The 19,513-nt window shown below is 47.0% G+C and overlaps 1 protein-coding gene and 1 long non-coding RNA gene across 15 annotated transcripts in view; one reads left to right on the top strand and one right to left on the bottom strand.

Moving 5' to 3' along the window:
* The window catches only part of CAMTA1 (calmodulin binding transcription activator 1), a 964,086-nt gene that overhangs the window by 196,595 nt on the left and 747,978 nt on the right, over positions 1–19,513 (top strand). The window contains exon 1 of one of the 14 annotated variants that reach the window (XM_077151447.1): positions 14,525–14,885. The exons of the other annotated variants lie outside the window; for them this stretch is intronic. The gene's annotated coding sequence lies outside the window, so the exon portion shown is untranslated. Of the gene's footprint in view, positions 1–14,524; positions 14,886–19,513 lie in introns of those variants that run through there. 14 annotated transcript variants of the gene reach the window in all.
* Positions 11,957–15,924, bottom strand: LOC143674982 (uncharacterized). Its single transcript, XR_013171308.1, has 3 exons — positions 15,494–15,924; positions 15,061–15,304; positions 11,957–12,767 (listed from the first exon to the last, which is right to left on the bottom strand). It is a non-coding gene; the product is annotated as an uncharacterized LOC143674982 (long non-coding RNA).

Genomic DNA, 19,513 nt, shown 5'->3' with positions numbered 1-19,513 from the left:
GTGTTTTTGTTTTCATCCACCTCAAGATATTTCCTAATTTCCCTTGTGAGTTCTTCTTCAGCCCATTTCTTGTTTGAGATTATAGTGCTTAATTTCCACATACTTGTGAATTTTCCAGTTCTCTCTCTGCTGTTGATTTCTAGCTTCTTTTCTTTGTGGTCAGAGAAGATACATTGTATGATTTAAATATTTTTGAATCTATTGAAATTTATTTTGTGGCATATTATGTTCTATTCTGGAGAATGATCCATGTGCCCAGAGAAGAATGTATATTCTGCTGCTGTTGGATAAAATGTTCTATATATGTCTGTTAGATGTAGTAGGTTTAGAGTATCATTCGAGTCTTTTATTTCTTTATTGATCTTCTGTCTAAATGTTCTATCCATTATTATAAATGGTATATTGAAGTCTCTTACTATTAATGTAGAACTGTTTATTTTCCCCTTCAAATCTGTCAATATTTTCTTCATATATTTTGGGGCTCTGCCATTAGGTGCACATATATATTTATTATTGTTACATTTTCTTGTTAAATTGACTCCTTTATCAGTAAATAGTGACCTTATTTGTCCCTTTTAGCAGTTTTTGACTTTTGGTTAGTACTTGCATAGTATGTTTTTTTCCATTCTTTTACTTTCTATCTACTTGTGTTTTTGAATTTAAAGTGAGCCTCCTGAAAACAACATATAGTTTGGTCATGCTTTTTAATCCAATCTGCCAATCTCTGCTTTTTGACTGGCGAGTTTAATCCATTTGCATTTAAATTAATAATGCACCACTTTCTTCTGCCATTTTGCTATTTGGTCTTCATAAATCCTTTATGTTTTTTGTCCCTCAATTCTTACATTAATGTCTACTTATATATTTATTTGATATTTTTTGTGGTATACCATATTGAGTCCCTTCTCATTTCTTTCTATATATATATTCTTCATATATTTTCTTTGTGCTTACTGTGGGGTTTAAATTTAACATCCTAAATCTATAACAGTGATGTTTGCTGTGATACTAACTTAAGTTCCATAGCCTCCCCCCACGGTTCCTATGTCCCTCCACCTCCTACCTTTTTTTGTATTTTTTACAAATTATATCGTCAAACAATGTATGTCCCAAACCATAGATTTATCATTTTTTTTGTGCATTTATATTTTAGAACCTGTAAGAAGTAAAAAATAGAGTTCCATACCAAAAAATACACTAGTACTGGCATTTATAATTACCTATATGGTTACCTTTTGGGAGGTCTTTCTTTCTTTCTGCCAGTTGGCCCACTGTCTAGTGTCTTTTCCTTTTAGTCTGAAGAATTTCCTTTAGCATTGCTTGTAGGGCTGATAGGTGAGGACCTTCTTCAGCTTTTGTTTACCTGGAAAAGCCTTAATTTGTCTCTCAGTCTTGTAAAACAGTCTCACCAGATATAATATTCTTTCTTGGCAATTGCTTTCTTTCAGCATTACACATATTTCATCCCTCTGCCTTCATGCCTCCATATTTTCTGGTAAGAAATCAGCACTTAATCTTATTGGGACTCCTTTGTACCTAACACGTAGCTTTTCTCTTTCAACTTTCAGAACCCGCTCCTTGTTCTTGGCATGTGACAGTTTGACAACTATGTGTCTGGGCATGGTTCTCTTTGAGTTTATCCTGTTTGGGTTTTGTTGGACTTCTTTAATGTGCATATTCATGTCTTTCATTAAAATTAGGAAGTTTTCTGCCATCATTTCTTTAAACATTCCTTTTGTCCTAAAATGCTTGTGTTGGTACACTTGATAGTGTCTCACAGATCTCTTAGGCTCTCTTTACTTGTGTTTCATTCTTTCTTCTCCTCAGCCTGAGTAATTTTGTCTTGTCTTTCAGTTCACTGATTCTTCTGATAGTTCAAATCTGCTACTGAAACCCTCTAGGGAATTTTTCATTTCAGTTATGTGGTCTTTAACTCTGGTATTTCTGTTTGGCTCCTTTTTAAAATTTCTGTCTCTTTTTTGAGACTCTCATAATGTTCATTCATTGTTTTCCTGATGTCCTTTAGTTTTTTCCTTGTGTTTCCCTTTATCTCCTTGAGGATATTGAGGATTATTTTTTAGAAATCTTTGTCTTTTTCATTGACTTTTTTTGATGTTTTTCATGTTCCTTTGGATGGGCCATCATTTCCTGTTTCTTTTTTATTTTGTAATCTTTTGTTGCACACAGTACATTTTAGTAATTTAAACTGTCATTTCTGGGATTTAGACTCTGAGCTGCCTGTTCCTTAAGTTTGTGTCCAGCTAATGACATGACTAAAATTTCCTTGCATGCCAAGAACTAACAAAAGCAAACAAACCAACACTAAAACCCCTTTCATGGTCTTTGCACATTGGCTCCACATTGGCTGGTTTTGTCCTTCAGAGTTTAGCCTTCCTATCTAGAAGATTAGCCCAAGGTGAATGTCTCTTTTGAGCTTGTGTCTTGTCCTGGGTTTATGTTTGCTCATGGCCTTTTAAAGTAGTAAAATTTGCTCCCCCATTTAAAGTAATTTGAATATCCCCTCTATGACATAGATTTTCTCCCCTTCCTGGGTGCTCTATTATATGACCTAAAGCAGGGGCATAGTCCTTTACCCAGGCCTCTTCATCTTAATTGTTTCTTACACTCCCTTAGCTGCCCATAAGCTGCTTCTGCCTGAGTGCATGTTCTGGAAAGACAAGCCAGAGATGAGTTTTCTGGTTAAGAAAATTCTGGGGTCTTTCAGACTCCCACCGAATAGATTGGCACTAACACACAGGCACCAAAGTATGTACCTATAGATTATTTTTCTCCCTCTGGAACAGGGCCAGGGACCCACACTGGGTGCGCAGGTTGTCTTCACAGTGTCCTGGAGAGGGGTGGGGGAGGGGCCAGCAAGGGCACCACGAGAGTCTCTTACCACTTTTTTTCAATATTATTGAGGCATAGTCACACATGACACCAACCGTCTAAAGTATACATTCACCGGCTCATAGTATCATCACATAGTTGTGCAACCTACCACAACTTTTTATAACCAGCTTTTTCTTGATTTGCCACTCACCCAGTTACTACAATCATTTAACTGTTTTCTGGGGTTCTGAGGAAGATGGATTCCAGTTTTTTTGCCAGTTTTAAAAAGATTTTGTGGGGGGAATGGCACCCTGGAGTGTCTTATGCCATCATCTTGGTTGATGATCAGTCCTGGATCCCACAAATTTTGACATACAGTGATTTTATTATGTGCTCTAAGTACTTTTAAATTTCTCTTATGATTTTCCCTTAACAAGAATCAGTGGTCTGTTTTTTAGTTTCCAGATACATTGGATTTGCAAGCATTCCTTTTGTAAGTAATTTTTTATTTTATTGTGTTATGGTTTTAATGTTTTCTATATATGACCATTTGGTTTGTATGATGTTGAATCTCTGGCATTTACTGAAGCTTCTTTTGTGTCCTAGTGCATGCTGAATTTCTGTGAATTTTCTATATGTGCTCAGAAAGGATGTGTATACTCTACTGGGTGAATTCCCTGTATATTTACTAGTTCAACTATAATAAATCTCTTTATCTTTGCTTTTTGCTTTTTGTCTGCTTGAGCCATCCATTTCTGTGAGGGTTCTGTTAAAATCTCCAACCAAGTGTCTTGATTTATCTGTTTCTTTTTTGTAGTCTGCGAGGAGATGTTCCTCTGTGTTTCTCGAGGCCAAATTCTAAGGTGCATATCTTTTCATGATTGTTATATCTTCTTGAGTTATTGTTCCTTTCAAAAGCATATAATGCCCTTCTATCTATCTTATCTATCCACTTTGGCACTTTGCAAACCCTTTCAATTTGAGTCTTTTACATCTCTCTTTAATTCTTCGAAATTCTTGGTTTTTAGCTTTTCATTTTTTTCCCCCTCCATTTATGTTATTTCCTTTCTGGATGTTGACAAGTTTACTTCTTTTCTCCATATCTTCTGTTGATTATTTATTCATTTTAAAACATTTTCCATTGCTTTGTCCCTGATCCCGGGGCTTATCAGTAAGCATGTGAATCCCAGAACCCGTCCCCGGTGAGACCATTCCAGAACATTCCATTTAGTGTCCACTCCCTGACCTCCTTACTTTCTTCATAGTACCCATACCATTTGGTAGACACTACATTTTTTAAAAAACTTTTTTTATTGTATAATATAACATATATACAAAGCAAAGAAAGAAAAAAGCAATAGTTTTCAAAGCACCCTTCAATGAGTAGTTACAGGACAGATCCCAGAGTTTGTCATGGGCCAACATACCGTGATCTCAAACTTTTCCTTCTAGCAGCTCCAGAACATGGAGGCTAGAGGAAATACATGTTTTTTATCATCACTTTTTTTCTTTTTTATGAACAATAACACATACACAAAAAAGAAGTTTCAAATCACAGCACAACAATTAGTCGTAGAACAGATTTCAGAGCTTTGTATGGGTTAAAATTCCACAGTTTTAGGTTTTTACTCCTAACTGCTCTAAGATACTGGAGAAATATCAATTTAATGATTCAGCAATCATACTCATTTGTTAAACCCTACCTTCTCTGTATAACTCCACCATCACCTTTGATCTTCCTATACCACACTTTAGGGGTATTTGGGCTATACCCATTCTATCTTTTTCATGTTGGAAGGGCTGTCAGCAATAAGGGGTTGGGAGATGGAACTAGCTGATGTTCTGGAGAGGCTGGGCCCTCTGGGTTTCAGGACTTATCTGGTCCAGGGACTCATCTGGAGGTTGTAGGATTCTGGAAAGTTACCCTAGTTCATGGAACCTTTGTAGACTCTTATATATTGCTCTAAGTGTTCTTTAGGATTAGCTAGAATGGTTTTGGTTTGGGTTTGACAAATTATGATAGGAAGCAATGTCTAATTGAAGCTTGCATAAGAGTGACCTCCAGAGTAGACTCTTGACTCTGAATTCTCTCAGCCACTGATACCTTATTTGTTACACTTCTTTTCCTCCTTTTGGTCAGGATGGCATTGTTGTTCTTGCAGTGCCAGGGCCAGACTCATCGGGTCGTCTCCCATGCTGCCAGGCAGACTTTCACCCCTGGGTGTCATGTCCTATGTAGTGGGGGAAGGCAATGATTTCACTTGCAGAGATGGGTTTAGAGAGAATGAAGCCACATCTGAGCAACAAAGAGGTCCAGCATGAAAAAGATAGATGATTATTCCCTGATTTCAGACCTTGTCCCCACAACCCAACCCTACGCCACCCAACCTGTCCCGGACATGCTCTTTCCTAAGAGCAGCCAGACTTTGTTGTGATCATTTTCCCATGGGATGGACCAGGAGATTGGATGCTCAAGGGCCACCTGCCACCCATCTTGTCAGGAACTCCAGACCTTGGCCAGGCCCTATCCACAGCAGCTGCCATTGCAAGCTGGGTTGGTATTTCTGCTCTCTTGCTGTCCTGGCTCTAGTGACAGGATGGGAAGTCTCCCAGCATCCCTTGGAGCAGGCCAGGCTAGCAGGTGCTCATATCCTATGAGGCCAAAGGGGCGGAGGAGTCAGTAGGAGCCTGCTGGCCTTTCCTTGGGACTCTGCCCATTGGAGCCTGAGGTTCTGGGTTATGCACACTGTTTCTCTTGGCTCTGACCTTGGTTGTTTTTGACCCATGACCATATGTATTTACTTTTGTTTCCACCCTGGCTTTCTTACCTTCCCCACTCCTGCTTCTCTTCTTATTGAATGGGCTGCAATGAGTCCTGATTCTTAGTCTTTGTTTCAAAATGGTCAGATTTGTTTCTGAAAGAACCTTTGTGAGAAGCTGTGGACATGTTTTCATAGAGTAGAGAGGGACTTCAGAAGTGACAGGCCCTGATCTCAAAGTCTCTTATGTTTGTCTTACTAATTACTCCTTCAAAGAATCCAGATACCATGCAGATGTGAAAAAAACCCACACTTTTTTTTTAGTTGTACACTTAAATATTTACAGCTGTTTTGTTGTTATATATCAAATCTTTTTTTTTTTTAAGTTTTAAGGACATGAATATTGGAGTAGTGGTCTTGGTTGAAAATTTTTCTGAGAGTTCTTAATTCTCAGGAAAACCTCATGACTTTGCAGCCCTTCAGTACGGCTTCCTAATCCCTGATTTGTAAGGATGGGGATTTTGTCTTTTAGCTCAGTGTTATATCCTCCAGCTCCCAGGAATAATGCCTAGCACATTAGGTCTTCAGGCATATTTATTGGATGTTAGTAACACTGCCCTCAAATTTCTTCTCTTCTATTCAGCCTGAACATTTTCAAAGCTGGAGAGTTCATCACTTTGCATGTGACCTGCCATTTCTGAATGGTATATGTAGTAAGAAAATTCTTGTTTCTGTTGTACTTACTCCCTCTGAATACATGTTGGTCTGCATTCTGTTTCCTGGAACCAGAGATGACCTTGAATTCCTCTCGGCTATGACAGTGTTTCTGATATTGAAGACAGCCTTCATGTGCAACCTAGAGTGTCTCTGAGAAGCCAAATGTCCCCTGTTCTTTTATATCTTTGACATAAGACATGATTTTAATATTCTTTACTATCTTAATCATCTTGTCCTCAGTGAGCTCTTGTTTTCAGTACTGCTTTTAAGTGTGGTAGCCACAAGTGTGGCTTCTGAACAGAGCAGAGTCACAGCATGACTGGCTACTTTTGGTGACATTATCCTTGTATGAAGGCAGCCAAGTTAATTAAGGCCTTCTGACATCACACTCAACTGAAACCCTTTTTAAAAGGGACTCTCCTTCCTGTTCTATATTTCAAATGGGAGATTTTTTGAACCTAAGTACAGGCTCTTACACATCCGCTCAGCAAGGCGGAACAGAGAAAGGCCACCAGCATCTTGGGAGTCAGGAGCCCCATCCTCATTATGGAACTTGATGGTGAGCGAATGGAACAGCCAGGTGTGAAAGAGTTTTGAAAGCTGTGAAGAAGTCTAAGGCTACCTGCTATTGTTGTATAGCTGGTTTATTCTATCCTAAAGCCATTGAGGTCTCTTTGAATTGTGTTTTAGCCCACCAGAATATCAACATCCTTTCAATGCTTTATTCACGGGATTTCCTAAGAATCCTTTCTGTGACTTCATGCAAGCGGTGGTAGAAATGCCCCCAACAAAAGGACTGAGGATAAAGTCTGTGGCATGCTGCGGGAGGGCCTCCCTCCAGGTTGACTTGGATCTTTTCTATATTTCGAAAGTTTGGTTATACACCGGTGATGAGTCTCCCTGACTATACTTCCATCCAGCCCCCGTGGTTAGGGATAGTCCGAGGGCCTCTGCTGGCCGTGTATCTGACATCCACGGGCACCGTGACCTACAGAGTGGGAGTTCATCACAACAGACTATGCAGTGGTTTGTCCGGACTCACCTGATGACACTGCTTGGGTGCCTAGTGATTGCAGCTTCTTTCTAAGTGTGAACCAAGCCTGTAACCCCCAGCACTTCACGCCAGAGAACCTGATGAGTGTGCAAGGACAAAACATAAGGTTACAGTGAATGACTCCATGAAGGCACATCTTTTTTTTTTTTTTTAGCTTAAACAACAGGGATTTATTGGGTCTCCGTTTGGAGGCTGTAAGTCCAAATCCAAGGTATTGGCAGCCTGTAAGGCACATCTTTTTGAACTGCTAGTGATCTAACTCAAGGTTTCTCAACCTCGGCAATATTGCCATTTTGTGCAGAATGACTCTTTGTTGTGGGGCTGTCCTGTGCGTTGTAGGAAGTTTAGCAGCACCGCAAACCTCCATCCACTAGATGCCTTCCCAGTTGTGACAATAAAAAATGTCCCTGGATGTTGTTAAATGCTCCTAGGAGGCAAAGTCACCCTGCTAAGGACCACTGATCTAAATAAAGGAGAGAGGGGCAGAAATATTTGGAATATTGACACCACGCCCCTACCAAATTTTCTGGATTTGGCTTCAAAATGATATAGATTTGCCATCATAATTGCATTTTGCAAAGGTTAGTATTAAGATGGGTTAGTGTTCTTTGATGGTGTCCTTTCAGCGTAGGGTACTGTGGTCCAGGACTTTGGTGATAGGGAAAACCAGATGGGGATTAATAAGTAAGTGGGCACAGGTAACTGGGTAGTCAGGCGATCCACATGAGAACACCTGGATTTAGACTTGACTGCCTCCTTGGAGAAGGCATTGATGGAATCCCAGCACACATTTAGAGCAAAGGAGTTTCTGGATTTTATTAACTGGCCTGCGGCAGCAAAACTAAATAAAGAGAATCTCTCAAATTTCTTCAGCACTTTATCAGAAGTTATTGTTTCCATGAGAAAGAGTGATGGTTTTCATATAACAGCAAGAAATATATACCCATGCTATCATGGGTTGAGGATGAGAATAATGGGGAATATCCAGCTTTACAAAGTACCTAGTTTATGCCCCAGGAGATAATCGAAGTTGTAAGACATGAGTCCAAGCCTGAAATCACATGTCAGACAATAGATTATTCATCATGGTAGTTTTCATTTTGAAAATTAATCCTCCAAAGGGGCCAGGCTATGCTATACGTCTTGAAGGTATAATGCCACTTAAAAATGTAAGCCGTTGAGATGATTTGAACATAGGAACGTGCCTGGTTACGAGAAATGATGTCCTTGGCTTTCCTTGAAATAAAAAAAATAGCCCAATATGCTTAGGAAATGGGAATTATGTTGGATACTGTATTATTTTCTAGATGGATCACCTTACAAGCTAAAGACCTGCCTTCCAGTTAACGGTCAAAAAATGGTCTATTTGAGAAGAGAATAAGTGCCACGGAGTGCAGAGGCCAAGGCTTTTGGTTCTTTTAAAAAATGCGGGTTTGGTATTCATGGCATTTGGATCTCCCTACAAAGCAGCTGGGGGCTCAGCTGGAGAACCTGCTTCTTTGGGGTTGGAAGGGGTGGCAGCTGCCCCCAACTGGCTTCAGAAATGCCACCCTAGAAACGGTCATCACAAATTTTGCCTACATGGCTGTGTGAATCAGTTGGACATCGCTCAGGGGTCCCATCCTGTGCTAGAATGCTCTCATGATCCCACAGAACCTTCAGAAATGTGTGTTCTGCATGCTTTTAAAACATTGTAGGTTTCTTTATTGTGAAATAAAACATACATACATACATGCACAAAAGTGTACCAAAGTGCTGATCGTTAATTTATCACAAAGTGAACCCAAGTGTGAAAACCGTGTCATTTGAGAAGTATTACGAACCAGCACATCAGAAGCCCCTGTTGTACCCCCTCCTAATTGTGACCCCACCTCCTTCCCCAGGATAGTAACTATCCTGACTTCTAACACTATAATTTAACTTTGCCTGTTTTTTCAGTTTGAAAAGTTTTAAACTTACAGAGAAGTCGCAAGAGGAATATAAAGGACACCTGTCTACACTTACCTGGATGGACCAACTGTAAATACTTTGCTGCCTCTGCTTTAACTCACCTGACAAATTCTTAGATGACGAATGTAGGTCATCAGATTATACTCAGACCAGCTTTTCAGACAGTTTCCGTTTGCTAAAACCTGGCAGATACTAAATGCCCATTTGAAGGGCCAAGCAAAATGAAGAGGTGACACCCCTTTGGAGCCTCCTGGGTCCAAGTTCAGTTATCTGTGAAAAAATAATAAATCCCCTAAAAAATGAATTCATTAATTTCCTCTTCCCCCTCTCCTTGCATTTTATTGCTTTCTCCTGATTTTCAACAAATACTTTCTGCACAAGTCAGCAGATGCGCCAGATGCTGGGGACATACTGAAGATGGACATGCTTTTGACTTTTGCCATCATGTATCTTAATCCTCTGGGTGTGAAGGGGAAGCCTGATTAATGTACAGACAATTACAAAAACTGGTTTGCGAGCGAAGTACAGGGTACAGTGGGAATACATGGGAAGGGTACCAATCCAGCCAGCAGGGTCCGGGAAGGCTTCCAGCAGGCAGTGACCTCTAAAGGGAGGGGCGAGAAGCCATCAGCAATAAAGAAAAGGGGGAAAGGTATTTCCAGTTGGAGCTAGCACTCTTGAGCCCATCTAACAAAGGCATTAAGCACTTACGTGCACCAAGCCACTTGCAGAATCCAAGCAGACAGAACTCAGGGTTTGGAGGAGTGGGCGTTTGGGGGGGGCAATAGCTGTATTGGAGAGCTGCTGTCTAGGAGATGGTGCCGGGCAGACAGCGCATGGGAATTTGATGGAGGAAGAACGAAAAGCGGTCCGGGGAGGCCGGAAGCACAGCAGGAACCAGGGCTGGATTTGAGCATTTGGAGGGATGGGAGGACATGCCAGTGCTGCGGTTCTGAGCTTAGCTAGACTTGGAGAAAATCTGGGGCTTGCTTTTTAGGCCCAACCATAGCACAAGAGTGAGAAATGTCCACATTTAAGTCTCGTCTTGCCTTGGGCTGTGAGATATCATCTACCACTACAAATTCTGTCCTTATAATCTTGGATCTGTTGGGTCCAAGAAATATGGAAAATGGAATATAGAAAATGGAATATAGAAAATATGGAAAATGCCGAAAAGTAGAAAGAAGAAAAAAAATCCCAAGTGGTTGGGATTTTACTGGATTTGTGGCATTAGTCCTGGATATTCTATTGAGTGGTGGCAGCAGGATTTATTTCCTTTATTGCTTAATTGATGAAAAAAACTCTATGTTCTCCTTTCAGAATTGCCCTGAGGCCCAGGTATAGAAAATTAGCTTATTAATTATAAGGGAATTGATATGGCTGAGAAGAATGCACTAATTCCTGAGGCAAGCTAGAGAATACGGTTTCGTGGGCCAAGATGGGGATGCTCGAGCTTGTTGAGTCACCCCCAGGCCACCTGTTAGTGCTGGGCACCTGCTGTGACTGAGCTCCGTCCACCTGGCATGGAAGCCTGTCCCCACCTGAGCTGTCCCCAGCTCACTTCCACCCAGAAGCTTTAGAGAGCAGGAGCCTGTCTCCAGCTGGGCCCCAAGATACTCTCTTTCCTTTGTCTCCATCTCCCAAATTCTGTGATTTCTCTTGTAGCTTTTATGAGATCAAACATTTGAAAAATGATTTAATTTTAAAGTTTTTACCTGGTCAGAGGGCTTATTTAATTACTTTGTTTTATATCCCATTTGCTTCCAGAAAGGATTTTTTTATGATAGCTTATAATAAAATACATATTTTTCAATGAGGCTGCTCAGTAGAAATGAAAAATTAAAAAAAAGTGTAAAAAAATAAAGGAAATGAAACAACGCTGATAACATAATTGTAAATGGCTTTACATTTAGCTACAAGTGTGCTGGTAGACCGGGCAAGAGCGAAAGGTGAGAGGTTACATACTTATTTGTTTAAAAGGAAACATAGCCGGAGACCCGGGTTCGATTCCCGGTGCCTGCCCATGCCCCCCCCCCCAAAAAAAAGTTAAAAAAAAGGAAAACACCAACTCAGAGGGATGCCCTAGGGCTAAATCCTAAAAGGAGCCATCACATTGGATCTTATAGGCGGGGCAAGCGTAGGCAGAGCCTGGGTTTCCACAGCGCCCGAGCATTTAGGACACAAGCATTTGGGACGCGGCGTGGCAAGTGGAGGCCTGAACCTGGTGCATGGGCTCTGCTGGCGGTGGGGTCTACGGGGTGGCGCTGAGGATGCCCTGGCCCTCAGGAGCGGCCGCCAGGGGAGGTGGGTCCGCCCACCTCCGCCCTTCAGGTGCTGGGATAGCTTGCAGGGGTTCCCTCCTGCTCTAGGGACTTGTTCAGACCCCCCAGGCCACCTTCGGGGTCCTTCCGGGGTGCTCCCAGGCCACCTCCCTGCCTCTGGCTCTTCCTCCCGACCCCGACGTCCCCACCTCCTTTCAGGCCTGGGGTCACTGGGGCACCGCCGCCTCCCGCCGGGCCCTGGCTGCTGCCCCTCTCCCAGCCTCCTCCACCGGCTCCCCGGGGAATCTCTCCAGGAAGGGACAGACACTGTCCCCAGAGGCCCCGCCCTCTGGGCGCTGAAAACACAGACATTGGGTCTTAAAGACATCGATTTGGGCTGGAAAGAGCCTAATGTTTGTAGACCTTGAAAACAGAATACTGTGCAGTTGGCCCAAAAGTGCCCGGCGCAGACATGATGTGAGTGGCTGGAGGGGCGCCGGGGGCACCCCGAGGTGGGAAGGAGAGAGCTGCGGGGTGCGGAGGCCGTGGGGTCCGGCTCCGGGTCTGTATCTCTGCGGAAGAGAGTTTGGAGCCTGGCGGGTGGTGGCGGCCTGGCTTTCTGGCCGGCCTTGGCCTTGGCGTCCTGGGGAATAGAAGAGATGGCAAAAGGGCCATCCCCTTTAGGAGCCCCGGGTGCCTGGTGGGACCTCAGGTTGGCTCAGAGGAGACCCTGATGGAACCAAACGGGGTATAAGATTAGTGCTCGCAGGGTAAGGCAGAGGGACAGCGTTCACAGACTTTTCAGGGCGCCAAGTAGGAACGGGAGCCCTCAGCAAAGGCGCGAGCTGGCCGTGGTGGTCACGTGCCTTGCACAGAGAAACTGCCGCACCCGGGGGTCCTCTGGGTGGTTGGTTTGGTGTTTTAACTGACGTGAAGGGGACGCATTTGGGAGAGTGGAGTCAGGGCAGGGATGAGCTTGGCTCTGGGTAGGGCAGCAGTCCAGCCTGTGTCATCTGGAAGGTTCCAGAGGAAGGGGAGGAGCTGGGTGTGGGCATGCCACCGGGCCTCCAGCACCGTCCACACTGCACTCGAGGCCTCGGTATCTGGGTATGGAATCCGCAGAACTTTTACAAAAATCAAGCTTCCTCTTGATTGTCTAGATCTTGTAAGGCATGGCACTCCTTACAGGTGGCTCTGAAAGGGATTGAATTGCTAATTAGGCAAACTGTGAAATCTTCATTGAAAATGATTTTTTTTTTCATATTATTGACTAAGTACAAAAAGAATGAACTTTCTGCTTACTGAGGGAGAGTCTGAAACTATGGGACCTACTAAGTGAATGGAATATATAACCCAGTTTACATGTTTTTGGTGACCTAAGGCTCAGGAGAGGAAACGAAAGGAAACATGCAGACTCCCCAGGCTGCTGCAGACTCACCAAGGGGGAAGGGGGAAGGGGGGGTCCCTGGGTGCAGGGCCCAGGAGGCTGCTCTCGGGCCCTCACGGTGGGCCAGGAGGCGGGTGCCCCTCCACCTGGGATGGGGTGCTGGGCCTCTTCCCACTCGGTTCCAGGCAGGAGGGACGCAAGGACACCAGCTGTGGGACTTTCCTGCTGCGTCTCGGTCCCCTGCTGCCCACCCAGAGCGTGGCAATAACAGTCCTTATTTCGTGGGTGGTGTTGGGGTTTCGCTGCACTCCCTAGAGCCTGAGCTCTTTAGGGCCCAGGCTGTGCCTTCGGCTGGGGACCGATCCGGGTGGAAGTCAGAGTTTGGGGATCTCTCTGGGCTCTCCTGCATCCTTCCAGGCTGGCTTCACCGCTTTCCCTCCAGTGCTTCCTGTTTTTTCTGCTTCCCCTTCCTACCAGCTAGATTCGGCTCCTGCTCCTGGTCTCAGGGAGGATGGAGGCTTGGCCAGGGCTGGCTGGGAAGCTTCTCATTTCCCATCCCCACCCCTGGGGGTTATTAGAAGGCCAGGGGTTCCTGGGGTGTGGCCAGAGGGGCACATGTGCTAGCGGGTCTAGGAGTATCCTGTAGACACGAGCCTCCTGGGAGGACCCTGGCAGGAGGGAGCCTGGAACCTGGCGTCCAGCTCTGTCTTCAGGGCAGGCCAGGGTGAGAGGGCAGCAGAGGTGACACTCAGCCAGCTGGAATCACGCCCTTCCCTCTGGCCAGGGGTGCCAGCTGGTTGCAGCAGAGTTTCCTGAAGGGCTCGATAAGGATGCAGGTTTGAGCCTCCCCCTGGGTTCTGGGCTCACGGCTTTGTTTAGGAACCCTGTAGGATCTGAGTTAGGGAGTTAGGGTACTTAGCCCTCTGTGTGCAGAGGAAGTTAGGGTTGGGGAAGCAGCACTGGCCTGGGTCTGCCCTTCAGGGCCTTGGGCAGATCTCTTTTCACTTGCCAGGTTTTCTCACCAATGTGCTGAAAGCTTGCGTCAGGGACTCCCGGGCCATTTCAGCTCCCCATCCCTGGAGGGGCAGTTGGGGGCGGGGGAGGGCAGGAGGCAGCTACTGTGGTTCTACGGGACAGGATTGGGCATAGCTGCTTCCCCCCTGGCCCCTAAGTCTGGGACTCAAGCATCGTGCAGAGGAGGAGAGCTGGTTGCAGCTCGGGGGCCTGGGAAAGCCCCTGCCGGCCCCTCTCTACACTTGGACTTCCATCGGAGGTGGCTAGGATCGTGGCGTTTCCTTCCACCTCTAAGGCTTTGCTTTCTATGCCACCTTCTCATCCCTGAGTCGGGTGGGAGGGTCAGGGATAGATCCGCTGGGATGTACCATCTGTGTCTTCAGTCATGCTGTCCCTGCAGGAGGCAGCAGTGCATGCCAGTAATGACCGTGCAGTGGTGTGGGGGCTGTGATGGGGACAGAGGGTTATTCTCCTGACAAGCAGAGTTCCAGAGGTGGGAGTTCCCCCAGTTCCTCTTCTCTTTGATCCACATATTCTGCTGTGACCATCAGCAAGTCCCCTCAGCTCTGTCCCTCCCCTGTGCTGCCCAGGCTGCCAGTCGGGTTTGGCTGCTGGGCACCCTTGCAGAGGTTGCCAGGAGGTCCTTGGAAAGGGCTGTGCTCCTCCTCCCGGGGCTGTTAGCCCAGAGGTGATAGGGAGAAGCTCCAGGAGCCAGCGGGAAGGGAGGCACGTGCCCCAGTCCACCATGGTAGGCAGGAGCTGGAGCCCTGATCCAGGCTGAACCCGTGGGCTTAGTTCACAGCCAAGACACAGCTCACAGCGGGCAGGTGGCGCCAGGCTTCTGAGTCACCGTGGTTTATGCAGCTGCGGCTTGGGTTCTGCTTTGTTCCTGGAGCCCCTGGGTCCCAGTGGTGAGTGCCAAGCCCGGGGTCAGGGCACCATGTGGCCTGGGCTTGCCCTGCTGTCCTCATTCCTGGGCTGCCGGCTTTTGGAACACTGACTTGCTGGGAGACACTGCCAGGCAGTGTAAGAATTAGGGCCAGAACCTCTTAGCTTGCGTCAGGAGCTCAGGCTTCTTGCTCTCACCTGTTACTTTGCCCGACTCTGCTGTGCTTGATGACCTCAGGTCCTGGGCTCAGGTGTCACTTCTTCCAGGAGACCACAGGAGACCTTTCTGGAAAACAGCCTACCTGCTTTCTGATTTTCATTAGCTTAGTTGTTTGACAAATGGCCTTTGGAGTCAGAAAGACCTGAGTTCAAACCTCAGCTCTGCTGCTCCCTGGCTGTGTGACATGCACAACTGCTTAGCACAGAGGACCTGCTGTGTGATCTGTAGAAGGGAGAGGAGACTTAGCCCGAGCATCCAAGACACAGGCACCCAGAACACGTGGAATAGGGCCTTCACAGAAAGGTGCTCTTTGCACGTTAGCTATTGTTTATCGCCCCTCTGCCCCACTCCCCTTCCCACCCACCAGCTTTCCTCTTTTGCAGCTACCCAGTATCAAGATCTCTTACTAACAGTTTCTTGTCCTCAGTCTTCCAATCTGTTCCTCTTCCATTTCAGCAGAATTTTGGTGGGTAGAGCAGGTCATGGAAAGAGATCTCACTTGTTGATGTTGACCTGTCAGGTGAGCCAAACGTGCAGTCACTGGGCCTTTGCCATGTGAACACCTGGGCCCAGGTGCAGGCTGCCAGCTGAGGATGCTTTCTGCTGTCCAGACCTGGTGGTGGAGGCAAAAGTTCTAGCTCCAGGCACCCAAAGCTGTCCATATGGGCCCCCACTGGTTGGAAACCACCGTCCCGTGGGAGCCTTGCTTACTGATTTCTCCCTTGGCACTGTCACTTCAGGAGGAAGCCACTGCAGAATTGGAGGCTGGCCTTATGGGTGTCATGGTTAAATTGGTGACTAGACTTTCCAGTTTCATTTGTTTGCTAACCTAAACCCTTCGTTTGCTCCCCACTGCCCTTAGAATGGCTGCTAGAGCTACAAGCCCTTTCCCGTCATCCTAGCACCACTGCTGGCCGCTTTCCTTGTTACTGTCTTCTGCAGATACCTTGACCTTCACTCAGTACCTTGAATACACAGGCGCCTTCCTCTCCTCGGGCCTCGTGAACACTTGGGTCCCTCTCAGCATCAAGACCTAAGCTCAGACGTCCTCTCCTGGGAGGATGAGCTGGACCAGTCTATCTAAAACAAGCCCCTATCCAGTTCTCTAGCTCAGCCCCTTCCATCCTTCCCTCATAACTTTTATCACAAGTTTATGACTATTTGAACTTGTTCATCTCCTCTTTGGTCCATTTCTGCACTAGAATGCAAGTGGCACAAGGTGGGAGACCCCATCCATCCTCTCGCTGTGAATCCCCAGTGTTTGGCACAGAGGATGGCAGGTATAGACTCTCCGTGAATTTATGTTGACTGTGATCGTGTCCAAAGTCTCAACGTTCAAACACCCCACCCTCCAATGCTGCATTCTGCCCTTGCAGCTTGCCCCTCCGAGGACCTGAGCCCGGCAGTCCCTGGACACTGATGGACAACAATTCATCAGTCCTCGGACCGCCTCTTCCCGACCCTGCATCCTCCTTCGCCCTTTCCGTGATGAAGTGCCACGCTCCCTGCTCCTGCCCACCCCCTCCACAGCCCGTCTCTTTTGCTGTCTCGCTTCATCGTACTCACTTATATGGTGGGCTTCAGGGGACATTTCGTTGGGGCTGGAAGGGACAGTACCTGGAGAGGCAGGTTGGGAATGTAGTCTCAGTGAGAGTTTGTGTGAGCCTCATTTGCCTGCGAGGACTAGAGAGGTTGCATTTTATCCCCGGGAGGATGGGGGCATCGGAAGGTCTCCAGACAGGCTGACATGCTCCCCCTCATGTCGGAGGCTGCTCAGTTGGGGGCATCGAGGAGGCTGGGCTGGGCTGGGCTGACCTGGGAGGGCCTGGCTCAGGGTCTGGAGGGAGGGGGAGCCAAGAGGAAGGCTTCCTGGGACCCTGCGCTCACTGCCATTAGTAAAATATTGCTGGAAGCACCACAGTGATGCTGTCAGCATACCTGCCACTCACGGTGTCCCGAGGACCACATGGTTGGGGTGCCCCATTGCCTTCCTCACAGTAACCCCATGAGGCTGGCCCAGCTGTCCTTGTTGGGGTGAAGAGGGTGGGACCGAGCGTCAGGGTGGAACCGACGCAGCACCTTCCAGCTGGGGTTTGGGCCTCTTTAGCCTGCTGGTCCTGCGTGTGTTCCAGGAGTGGGGCTGGGGGCCACAGATGCCTCTACCATTCTCATTCTCAACTCCCAGGGGCTGGTGAAATCTCCCTTCATGTCTTGCCTCTGCTCTCCGGCCCCAAGCCACCCCAGGCTGCTCCCCGGCTCACAGCTCCCCTTGTGTAAAGCCACATTAACCAACAGCCGGCCGAACGCATCCTACAGAGCCAGAGACCAAGGAGGCTTGGCACTGGAGCCGATCTTGGCATATAGAAACCCAGGGTGTCTGCTCGCCCTAAAAATACAGCTCCTAAAATAGACCAGGCCGTGGGGGAGCGGGGTGGGGGTGGGGAGCCGGCTGTGTGCAGGTTCCGAGGGCCTGCTGGCTGCACCCAGGGGCCGGGGCCGCGGGGTGCCTGTGGGCTGAGGCAGGTTTGCCCACCAAGGTGCCCTCGCCTGTAGAGGCCACAGTAGGGAAGGCAAGGCCGGGATTTGCTGCCAGGTGCCCAGGTCTGGGCTGGCCCACCCACCCCTGATTCTTGCGTGTTTGGAAATCTGAAAAGGAACCTTGGAAAAGCTGCAAACAACAGTTTGTGTTTGGGGTGTGAGGCTATAAATAGCCCAGGAGGCCTAAGGGGGCTGGAGAATCAGTCAGCTGTGAACAATCTGCAAACAGGCTCCCTTTTCCTGGGAATCCCAACGCCCTCTAGAAATGTGAACTAATTTTTGCTTCCTGCACCAGCTCACCCCATTAGACATTTCTTTGACAAGGCGGAGTGGTGCAGGGACAGAGGCCCAGTGTGGGCACAAATGAGCTCTTCTGTAGCTAAAACCAATCTGTAGGTAGAAATATATGAGCCCCTAGTTTTGACGCAGCAAAACAATGTGTAAGCACTGTCCCTTGCCACTGAGCCTCTAATTATTTGTAGTAACTCCACTTTTGACTCTCTTCCAAGAAGGGAGCATCTTCTCTTCGGTGCTGCAGCTAGGTCCCTCAAAAGTGTTCGGAGCCAGCCCTGCACCTGGGGAGGCCCGGCCCGGCTGGGTATCACATCCCTCCATCAGGGGAGCAGGGCTGTGTCCCGGAAACTTCTTCTGAGGCCTGCTCCCAGTCCGAGAACCCCAGAATAGCCAGGGAATAAGCTCCAGGGAGCTTCTGAATGTCTGGAAATTGTTTGCATAATTAGGTCTCTGTATTTCTTTTTCTGGAGAATGAGTATAGAGCTTTTTTCTTCTTTTTTTGAAGATTCTTAAAGACTCCTTGACTCAAAAACTATAGGATAAGTGATCTGGAAATTTTCTTTCAGCTCTGATAGTCTCTGATCCTAGTATTCTAAGTTAAGAAACTTTGAAAATTATAGGATAGGATTCCTTCTCGGAATAGAAGCCACGAGTTTGTCAGGTTCTACTGTTACTCCTGTACCTGGTGTTCTTAGATGAACCTGCACTTCTGAAGTTTCAAGATTTCTAACCTTTAAAGAGATTTTCATTTCCTGTGTTGGTCTGCCTTGTCCTCTTGGCACATTACCCGTTTCATGGAGGCAAGTGGCGAGGGTTAAATAGGGTGTGGTAAGGACTGGATCCCCGCCTTATCTCCTGCTCCGTATCTCCTGCGCCTATCAGGGCCTTGCTCCCTTCCATCTAGCAGGGCACTGCCGCCCACACGTCTACAAGGGGTTCCCCTCTCCGTTCCTGCGGGCTTGCTCTCTGCCTGAAACACCCCATTGCTCCCTTGGCCTAATCCTGTCCTGCCTCCACGTTCTGGCCACGGGTCTCACGATGGGGTTTCAGCTAGAGGTCATCTGCCTCTCCGATAGTAATTTTTTCAATTTAAAAAAATTTTATTTTTAAAATGATCATTTAGTAAAACCAACTTCCTGGCAGTATGCAGTCCTATGGCATTCTCATACAGGCGTTGCATCCTGGAGCCCACACACAAGCAGGACACAGGGCAGCTCCTTCACTTTGCAGATTGTGCAGCCCTTCTGTTGTCACCCCACCTGGTGGCCACCATGGATGCGTTCTCCATCACCATAGTTCTGTCTTTCTGAGAAGGTCCCATCAGTGGAATCACAGGGAACCTAACCGCTTGCCTGGCCTCTTTCACTCGGCTCCATCCGGGCCGTCGCGAGTGTCAGGAGCTCACTGCTTGTGGCCGCTGCGCCGTCTTCCATCCCCATAGTGCTTTATTTGCACTTTCTCATGGCAGTGTTCACCTCATTTTGTACACGTCGTACGTTGCTAGGCCCAGGAGGGCAGAGCCAGTGTCAGATGCATTTTGAGAACCTTCCGAGTGTTACAAAAACAGTAGGCACTGGGTTGTCGAATGAAGAAGTGAAT

The sequence above is a fragment of the Tamandua tetradactyla genome, chromosome 2 (assembly GCF_023851605.1).
Source record: "Tamandua tetradactyla isolate mTamTet1 chromosome 2, mTamTet1.pri, whole genome shotgun sequence".
NCBI lineage: Eukaryota > Metazoa > Chordata > Mammalia > Pilosa > Myrmecophagidae > Tamandua > Tamandua tetradactyla.
Note: the sequence above shows the minus strand (reverse complement) of the source record. Positions and strands in the feature narration are given on the sequence as shown.